The sequence below is a fragment of the Triticum urartu genome, chromosome 7A, assembly GCF_056163025.1.
Source record: "Triticum urartu cultivar PI428250 chromosome 7A, HENAU_Tu73, whole genome shotgun sequence".
NCBI classification, from domain to species: Eukaryota; Viridiplantae; Streptophyta; class Magnoliopsida; order Poales; family Poaceae; genus Triticum; species Triticum urartu.
Genome location: NC_141879.1, coordinates 423229733 through 423238695, shown reverse-complemented (window position 1 = coordinate 423238695; position 8963 = coordinate 423229733).

Below are 8963 nucleotides of genomic sequence, written 5' to 3'. Positions count from 1 at the left end.
GAGCGGGCGGGATGGACAGGCTATGGTCCTGGGCGCCCAACGATCGGCTACATAGGCGGGGACGGCGAGCGACGAGCGAGCGAGATGGCGAAATTGGGAGGTCGCGAGGAAGCGAGCGGCTGGCTCGATGTGTCGATGACTGGGTCTAGAATTATGGATGTGTCTCGGTGGCTAGGGGCAATCCTGGCTGCGTTAATTTTTTTCTCAGCCTGGACAGAGGATCAGGAATAGCTATTTCCCTTTTATTTTTTTTATATTATTTTCCTGGCCCATATCGATTATCGAATCAGATAGGTTGGTCCAAAATTCTAGGGTGGACCTAGCTGCCTTCATAAAAAATTTACCCATGTCAGAACTTGTTGCATATTCTCAAAAAAAGGTCAGAACATCTCTATGAAATTTGTTTTAACCAGAGACATCCATAATATGATATTTCACCTTTCGTATTAATTAGATTATAAGATTCAAAGTTTTCATTCATTTCCATATCAAGATATCAGCAAGTTATAATGAGCTTAGGAAATAATATAATTGCAATTTCGGTCATATGTATGTTCCATATTTTTGATCTTTTGAGGCTATAAATACTGCATATGATTATACCAATTTTTGTACTTGATGATTGAACCATGGCCGTGCACAAGTAATGGCAGGAAAATCTAGCCTAAACATGTTTAAAAGTGTCCCCTACCCGGGGTACTTACACTAAAAATTACAATGAAAGTAGAACAATTCATTTTGAGAAACATAGAGACATGGAATGCTAGCCCATGCAAGAGCATGAGTTGATGAACAAACTATTCATTATAAGGACTAAGAGAATGTTCAGCAACGACTGTTGAATAAACAATGGATTATGTTGCCATGCAGGGATAATAAGCGAGGTAATTGGAGTAAGGCAAAAAAGTGAAATACACGGAAGTAACTAGAGACATAACATTGTGCACCACTAAAATAAGAAGACTTCTATACGACCAATAAGAAAAACTACTTTTAGATACACACTATTGATGCTTACACTGGAATACTATTCACATGGTAAATGCTTAAAATGCTTACATTGTAGTCTAAAATTCAGACAAAAATTATTGATGCTAATAGACCATTGGATAAGAAACCAAGTGAAAAATCCAAAATATTATTATGAAACATATGTTCTATGAGCATATTAAGCCGTGCAAAATAAGATCTGACAATGTTTATATCTCAAAAATACGGATGTACCACATATATCTAAAAATCCTAATAAAATCTCAAATATAAACTACAGAATAGACACTCATTTAAATATAACAACACATAAAAATCTAGCCGGGCAAATGCGCGGGTCACCCCACTAGTTGCACAATATAACATACTCCTAATAGAAGATCAGACAGTTAACCAAACCAAGCATGCTTAACAACTTGGAAATATAGCAATTGTATTTGTTTCTCATGTATTTAGTATAGCCAAATTCGATTTATTCCTCACATGGTATACAATAACAGAATGCAGCTACAACAATTGAACATCGCATTGCAGAATTGAACCAAGCAGTTAACTAAACACCACAACAAGTGAACCAAGCCACAACAAATGAACCAAGAAGTTAACTAAACACCAATTGAACAATATAACATACTCCTAATAGAAAATCAAACAGTTAACCAAACCAAGCATGCTTAACAACTTGGAAATATTGCACCCTGAAGAATTGAACATCACATTTGCATAATTGAACCAAGCAGTTAATTGAACACCACATTGCACGACATATACAACATATACACTATAGCAGAAGATTGCATGGTAAAAGTACATAGCACAATTCACTAGAATTTGTTAAGGAAAGGCAGTAGCTAGCAAACTAAACATGGGTCCTTATAGTGAGCTAATAAGACAAGCTACTCCTCATTGTCAGAGATATCGATGACGATTGGCTCCTTGGACATGGAAGAGGGTGAGGCCTCCGCATCGTGGGTGCCCTTGTTGTAGTGGTGAGTTGCCTGAGCCGCTCCGGGCACCAACCTGCTGGCTCTCGAGTTGAGGTAAGCACATGCACGCTAAGAAAACACCTCGTAGTCTTCGTCGAAGGCAACGACTGTGGCCTCGAGAAAACGCCACGAACTGTCGTTTAAAGCAGCCAACCGCATCGCGGCATCGGCGCGCGAGGCGTCAACGGTGGTCTCGATGGCGAGGTGCTCCTCCAAGATCTGGGGGTCGACACAAATGGCAGCCATCGCGACCTCATCCGCGCGTGCGGCCGCGATTTGCTTCTCCGCGGCCAAATGCTCCTTGAGGTCCTGGCTATACTGCGTGCACCATGGCTTAGGCCGGTGCTTATTTGGTGGAGCGGTCGGTGATTTGGGTGGAAGGTGTCGCGCTCGCGCCGGCGGTCGGGGCATGTGGGATGTGGAAGGAGGAGGAGGATGGGGGTCGGGTGTGGATTACCTGCCTGGATAGGTGAGGCCGAGTAGCGTGAAGGAGGGTCGACGGCGAGGAGGCGGTGACACTGCAAGCAAGGAGTGAAGGTTTCAACTTGGAAAGGACGGCGGAAAAAGGGGAAATGTGGCTTTTGGTAAGGGGAGGGGGTTGGGAGGTAGATATTTTCGCAGAAGCCGAAAATTTGGAATCGCTTCAGCCAAAAAACTGGCGTGCATGGTGTCATCAGACACGGTCCCTTATTCAGACATGGTCCGAAGATATTTTGTGCTGCATCTCACACGGTTGGTTATAATAAACTGTGTGGGATCTACTTGATTTTTTGTCTTGATTTGAATTACATAATGGGGTCATAGCGGCCATGGACAGTGTTTCAATTGCTAGCACTTTTTATCTGCAGTGAACATGCAACTATAGGTGTGTCGACAAAAAATTTGGAATTATTCAAGGTTCGTTTGGACAATTTTATGCATTAAGTGAGTTTTCAATGCATTTATGTGCATAATTCAAATTTGAACTACATGCACATGCTCCAGTGCATACAAATTGGTTGAAAAATCAAATCTTTGTCCTTGGGTGCATACTTAGGTCCCATGCAAGAAATGGAAATGAATGTCAAACACCCTGCCACCGTCACTCGGTCGCAAACATTGAGATGCATGGTTTTTAAATTCTAGTAAATCCAAAACTCGTCTGAAATTCATGAAACTTGGCATGCTATCATGGAGCGGCATCAACATGCCATGCTAAAAATTTTGTCCCATTTGGGGCAGGTTTGGGTATATGCTTCTCACAAACCAGAGCTTCTCACAACAAGCATGATGGTTTTTGGTAGTGAATGTCCCACCTTTGGGGACGAAATGATATCCATTGCCTCTTATTGCTTTCAAATATTTTTCTCATGTCAACATAGAACAACAGGAGTGTTGTGTGAATTTTTGTGATTTTTCAGGGTTCGTTTGGACATTTTTATACATTAACTGGGTTTTCCAGGCATTTTATGTGCATAATTCAAATTTGAACTACATGCACATGCTTCGGTGCATATAAATTGGTTGAAAAATCAAATCTTTTGTCCTTGGGTGCATGCTTCATGCAAGAAATGGGAATGAATTTCAAACATCAGGGCACCATTGATTGCCGGCAAAACATTGAGATGCTTGGTTTTTAAATTCTAGTAAATCCAAAACTCGTCTGAAATTCATGAAACTTGGCATGCTATCATGGAGTGGCATCAACATGCCGTGGTAAAAATTTTGTCCCATCTGTGGCAGGTTTGGGTATATGCTTCTCACAAAACGGAGCTTCTCACAACAAGCATGATGGTTTTCGGTAGGGAACGCCCCACCTTTGGGGACGGAACGATATCCATTGCCTCTTATTGCTTTGAAATTTTTTTCTCGTGTCAACATAGAACAACAGGAGTGTTGTGTGAATTTTTGTGATTTTTCGGGGTTCGTTTGGACATTTTTATGCATTATCTGAGTTTTCAATGCATTTATGTGCATAATTCAAATTTGAACTACATGCGCTTGCTCCAGTGCATATAAATTGGTTGAAAAATCAAATCTTTGTCATTGGGTGCATGCTTAGGTCCCATGCAAGAAATGGGAATGAATTTCAAACACCAGGGCACCGTTGATTACCGACAAAACATTGAGATGCCTAGTTTTTTAATTCTAGTAAATACAAAACTCGTCTGAAATTCATGAAACTTGGCATGCTATCATCGAGCGGCATCAACATGCTGTGGTAAAAATTTTGTCCCATTTGGGGCAGGTTTGGGCATATGCTTCTCACAAACCGGAGCTTCTCACAACAAGCATAATGGTTTTCGGTAGGGAATGCCCCACCTTTGGGGACGGAACGATATCCACTGCCTCTTATTGCTTTCAAATTTTTTTCTCGTGTCAACATAGAACAACATGAGTGTTGTGTTAATTTTTGTGATTTTTCGGGGTTCGTTTGGACATTTTTAGGATTATCTGAGTTTTCAGTGCATTTATGTGCATAATTCAAATTTGAACTACATGTGCATGATCCAGTGCATATAAATTGGTTGAAAAATCAAATCTGTGTCCTTGGGTGCATGTTTAGGTCCCATGCAAGAAATGGGAATGAATTTCAAATACCAGGGCACCGTTGATTGCCGGCAAAACATTGAGATGCCTAGTTTTTTTAATTCTAGTAAATCCAAAACTCATCTAAAATTCATGAAACTTGGCATGCTATCATGGAGCGGCATCAACATGCCGTTGTAAAAAAATTTCCCACTTGGGGCAGGTTTGGGTATATGCTTCTCACAAACCGGAGCTTCTCACGACAAGCATGATGGTTTTCGGTAGGGAATGCCCCACCTTTGGGGACGGAATGATATCCATTGCCTCTTATTGTTTTCAAATTTTTTTCTCGTGTCAACATAGAACAACAGGAGTGTTGTGTGCATTTTTGTGATTTTTCAGGGTTCGTTTGGACATTTTTATGCATTATCTGAGTTTTCAATGCATTTATGTGCATAATTCAAATTTGAACTACATGTGCATGCTCTAGTGCATATAAATTGGTTGAAAATCAAATCTGTGTCCTTGGGTATATGCTTAGGTCTCATTCAAGAAATGGGAATGAATTTCAAACTCCAGCGCACAGTTGATTGCCGGCAAAACGTTGAGATACTCTATTTTTAAATTCTAGTAAATCTAAAACTCGTCTGAAATTCATGAAACTTGGCATGCTATCATGGAAGGGCACCCGACATGTTGTAGTATTTTTCATGTCCATTTTGAGAGAAGGCACACTCGAATAATGACAGCCAACAAAGGCATTTTGAAAAAAATAGTTGCCACTTTAATATCTCAAACGTTTGTATAATTCAAACCGTGTGCGTTTAGTTAACCATTCACGTGACGCCACGTTTCTTGGTTTTAATGGCTATAGGAGGTACCGTGTGGACAACTGCTTGACTGAACATGTGGTGTGCGAGCGCAGTCCGGTGCGCAGGCTCACCGGGAAGCGTACGAGCTGTTCAATGCAGGATCTGTGCATTTCTTCAACGCAAACGTTTCAGATTACGGTATGCAAATTAAAGCTAGACTTCGGTGCTAAGCCAAGAGACACTGCGATTTGTCAAAATATGCAGCTAAAAATTAATAGTTCTCACCGGGATTAAGCATAGATTTCATTCACACTAGAGATTAAGCAGTCGTTCTCACCGGGAAGCGAGACAGCCTTGGACGGCCGCCCACCTCGCTCCCATTGGTCTATATTAATGGCACCGCCGAGCAGCTGCACGCCCCATCCTCGCCACACACACAATTCCATTCTCTCTGCCCGCATCCTCGACGCCGCTCTGATTCCTCAAAGCCGTCAGTGTACGGGATGCTGCCGAAGCGCCCCATCGGAGGGAGTGGCGACGCTAGGGCTGCTGAAGCACCGGAGCACGGCGTGAATATGGAGACAGAGGTTTCCGTCCCCGCCGATGAGGTGGAGAACGAGGCTGCCAACAAGCGGAGGCGGGTCGAGAAAGAACCGCAAGCGACTCCTGCAGGCCTAGACTTCATCAACAACCTCCCCGATGATATGTTGATAGTCATCATATCCCTCCTCCGAATCAAATATTGGACAAGGACAGCCGCCCTTTCCCGGCGGTGGCGCACCCTATGGCTCCGCATCCCTGTCGACCTCCTCGACGCCCACAAGCTCTGCCATGGCTATCGCCAAAGCTTGGATGCGTTCTCCCAGATCCTCGGCAGTCACGATGGCCCAATCAAAGGCCTTACCGCGGGCAAGTTTCGTTCCAATGGCAAGGAACGAGCCAAGCTTTCCGATCCCGCGCCATAGATCAGCTCGAGAAGCTAAGTTATAATGATGGGCATATGCGCTTGCTGCCAACGTCCGCGCTCCGCTTTGCGCCCACGCTGCGCCTCGCCAAGTTCAACTGCCCTCCCCCCTTAATGACGCGCCCACTCTTTTCTACCACGACTGAAGCACCTCGAGCTCGTCGCCATCCGCATCCCAAAGGATGACATGGAGCGCCTGCTCCGCGGCTGTACTACACTCGAGTTCCTTCGTCTTCAGGCGATGAATTGGTCGAGTACCTTACACATCACCTCCAGGACCCTCAGACTATTTATGTGTGTTGCTGGTGCTGCTACGAGAGATCACAAAAGGTGGACCACAATATGGTCATCCAGGACACACCTTCACTTGAGAGATTACTTGTAGTTGATCAACAAGGTCCAACAAGAATCAATGTCATTTTTGCATCGAAAATGAAAGTGGTGGGCTACTCGTCTGTCAAATACTACAACTTTTAGGTACAACAGTCGCCTTATATACCTCTCCTTCTTGATATCAATGTTATTTCTAGTTTTGAAGATGTATGTTCGTCTGTCATCCAGCGAAGCTTCACCCAGACTCTAGGCACAGTGAAGGTCTTGGCACTAGAATCTGCCGTCCCCAACCTGGACCAAGTTTTCAGTTGACTGAGATGTTTTCCGTGCCTGAAGAAGCTGTATATCGAGGTGATGTTCCTTTCCTATTAAATGTTAACCATAAGGGAGTTCAATTTTTTGCACCTTTTCCCAAGTTTACAATGACAATGTACTATGATTTCTGAAGGAATTTTGGAGGATTTTAGGACATACACCCCCACCCCAAATTTTGACTACTTTATTCATATGGTTACAATCGTCCATAAGCATTTCTCCTTTAGATTCATTTGTACTAGTTTTCTTAGGGAATTTTTCATCCAATCCAACCTCTTGTGAAGAAGGCTACATATTTCTAGATTGTAACCAAATGCCCATGTTAATCATGCCAGATCAAAGATGGTGATAATATAACCCACAAGTATAGGGGATTGCAACAGTTTTCGAGGGTAGAGTATTCAACCCAAATTTATTGATTCGACACAAGGCGAGCCAAAGAATATTCTCAAGTATTAGCAGCTGAGTTGTCAATTCAACCACACCTGGAAACTTAGTATTTGCAGCAAGGTATTTAGTAGCAAAGTAATATGATAGTAATGGTAACGATAGCAAAAGTAATGTTTTTGGTATTTTGTAGTGATGATAACAATAGCATCGGAAAAGTAAATAAGCGGAAAAAACAATATATGGAAAGCTCGTAGGCAATGGATCGGTGATAGAGAATTATGTCGGATGTGGTTCATCATGTAACAATCATAACCTAGGGTGACATAGAACTAGCTCCAATTCATCAATGTAATATATGCATGTATTTCAAATATAGTCATACGTGCTTATGGAAAAGAACTTGCATGACATCTTTTGTCCTACCCTCCCGTGGCAGCGGGGTCCTAGCGGAAACTAAGGGATATTGAGGCCTCCTTTTAATAGAGTACCAGACCAAAGCATTAACACATAGTGAATACATGAACTCCTCAAACTACGGTCATCACCGGAAGTGGTCACGATTATTGTCACTTCGGGGTTGCCGGATCATAACACATAATAGGTGACTATGGACTTGCAAGATAGGATCAAGAACTCACATATATTCATGAAAACATAATAGGTTCAGATCTGAAATCATGGCACTCGGGCCCTAGTGACAAGCATTAAGCATAGCAAAGTCATAGCAACATCAATCTCAGAACATAGTGGACACTAGGGATCAAACCCTAACAAAACTAACTTGATTACATGATAAATCTCATCCAACCCATCACCGTCCAGCAAGCCTATGATGGAATTACTCACGCACGGCGGTGAGCATCATGAAATTGGTGGTGGAGGATGGTTGATGATGACGATGGCGACGGATTCCCCTCTCCAGAGCCCTGAACGGACTCCAGATCAGCCCTCCCGAGAGATTTTAGGGCTTGGCGGCGACTCTGTATCGTAAAATGCGATGAATCCTTCTCCTTGATTTTTTCTCTCCGAACACGAATATATAGAGTTGGAGTTGAGGTCGGAGGAGCTCTAGGGGGCCCACGAGGTAGGGGGGGCGCGCCTGGGCGCGCCCCCCACCCTCATGGCTAGGGTGTGGGCACCCTGGTCTTGATCTTTTGCCAATATTTTTTATTATTTCCAAAAATACGCTCCGTGGAGTTTCAGGTCATTCCGAGAACTTTTGTTTCTGCACATAAATAACACCATGGCAATTCTGCTGAAGACAGCGTCAGTCCGGGTTAGTTCCATTCAAATCATGCAAGTTAGAGGCCAAAACATGGGCAAAAGTGTTTGGAAAAGTAGATACGACGGAGACGTATCAACTCCCCCAAGCTTAAACTTTTGCTTGTCCTCAAGCAATTCAGTTGACAAACTAAAAGTGATAAAGAAAAACTTTTACAAACTCTGTTTGCTCTTGTTGTTGTAAATATGCAAAGCCAACATTCAAGTTTTCAGCAAAGATTATGAACTAACCATATTCACAATTGCTCTTAGGTCTCATGTTTACTCATATCAATGGCATAATCAACTAGCGAGCAACACTTTATCAAAACAATCATAATATGATATATCAGGATGGTATCTCGCTAGCCCTTTCTGAGACCGCAAAACATAAATGCAGAGCAC